At 51.6% G+C, this 1,435-nt stretch overlaps 1 long non-coding RNA gene across 1 annotated transcript in view; it reads left to right on the top strand.

The window, feature by feature from the left end:
- Nucleotides 1-1,248, top strand: part of LOC122545853 — a 4,177-nt gene extending 2,929 nt beyond the window's left edge. Inside the window, exon 2 of the long non-coding RNA XR_006310614.1 lies at nt 1,050-1,248. This is a non-coding gene — a long non-coding RNA (uncharacterized LOC122545853). The remainder of the gene's footprint in view (nt 1-1,049) is intronic.
- The last annotated feature ends 187 nt before the right edge of the window (nt 1,249-1,435 follow it).

Genomic DNA, 1,435 nt, shown 5'->3' with positions numbered 1-1,435 from the left:
CTGACCCTCTCTCTCTCTCTCTCTCTCTCTCTAACAGAGACGGATAGTGATACTGACTCTCTCTCTCTCTCTCTCTCTCTCTAACAGCGACGGATAGTAATACTGACCCTCTCTCTCTCTCTCTAACAGAGACGGATAGTGATACTGACCCTCTCTCTCTCTAACAGAGACGGATAGTGATACTGACCCTCTCTCTCTCTCTAACAGAGACGGATAGTGATTCTGACCCTCTCTCTCTCTCTCTCTCTCACTCACAGAGACGGATAGTGATACTGACCCTCTCTCTCTAACAGAGACGGATAGTGATACTGACCCTCTCTCGCTCTCTAACAGAGACGGATAGTGCTACTGACCCTCTCTCTCTAACAGAGACGGATAATGATACTGACCCTCTCGCTCTCTCTCTAAGAGTGACAGATAGTGATACTGACCTTCTCTCTCTCTAACAGAGACGGATAGTGATACTGACCCTCTCTCTCTCTCTCTTATAGTGACAGATAGTGATACTGACCCTCTCTCTCTCTAACAGAGACGGATAGTGATACTGACTCTCCCTCTCTCTCTCTCTCTCTCTCCAACAGAGACGGATAGTGATACTGACCCTCTCTCTCTCTCTAACAGAGACGGATAGTGATACTGACACCCTCTCTCTCTCTCTCTCTCTCTAACAGAGACGTAGAGTGATACTGACCCTCTCTCTCTCTCTCTCTAACAGAGACGGATAGTGATACTGACCCTCTCTCTCCCTCCCTCTCTCTCTCTAACAGAGACGGATAGTGATACTGACCCTCTCCCTCTCTCTCTCTCTAACAGAGACGGATAGTGATACTGACCCTCTCTCTCTCTCTCTCTTACAGAGACGGATAGTGATACTGACCCTCTCCCTCTCTCTCTCTCTTACAGAGACGGATAGTGATACTGACCCTCTCTCTCTCTCTCTCTCTTACAGACACGGATAGTGATACTGACCCTCTCTCACTCTCTCTCTCTCTCTAACAGAGACGGATAGTGATACTGACCCCCTCTCCCTCTCTCTCTCTCTCTTACAGAGACGGATAGTGATGCTGACCAATGAGCTGGACAGGGGGATGGAGCGATGGAAGGAGCAGCAGACTGCCCTCTGCAGGCAGGGGGAGGAACGTCAGCTCAACCAGCCCCGACCGAAAGGAGCCAAGCACAGAGCGAGGGCCAAGTGCCCAGGTGGCAGAGGGCAGAACGTCGGCTAAATAAAATATACCTGGCAATGCTCTGGCCGCGTCTGGTTATTGTTTCACAGTCTGTTCAGAAAACCTAGCCCGTCGGCACTCACTGTCTGAGAACGCCCGCTCCCCCACCGCTGACCCTCCGACAGTGCCCACTCCCTCAGCACTGACCCTCCGACAGTGCCCTCTCCCTCAGCACTGACCCTCCGACAGTGCTCCTCCCTCAGCACTGA

Source organism: Chiloscyllium plagiosum, unplaced genomic scaffold (genome assembly GCF_004010195.1).
Source record: "Chiloscyllium plagiosum isolate BGI_BamShark_2017 unplaced genomic scaffold, ASM401019v2 scaf_34214, whole genome shotgun sequence".
Lineage (NCBI taxonomy): Eukaryota > Metazoa > Chordata > Chondrichthyes > Orectolobiformes > Hemiscylliidae > Chiloscyllium > Chiloscyllium plagiosum.
The sequence above is the reverse complement of the archived record's forward strand: the minus strand, read 5'-3'. Positions and strand labels throughout refer to the sequence as shown.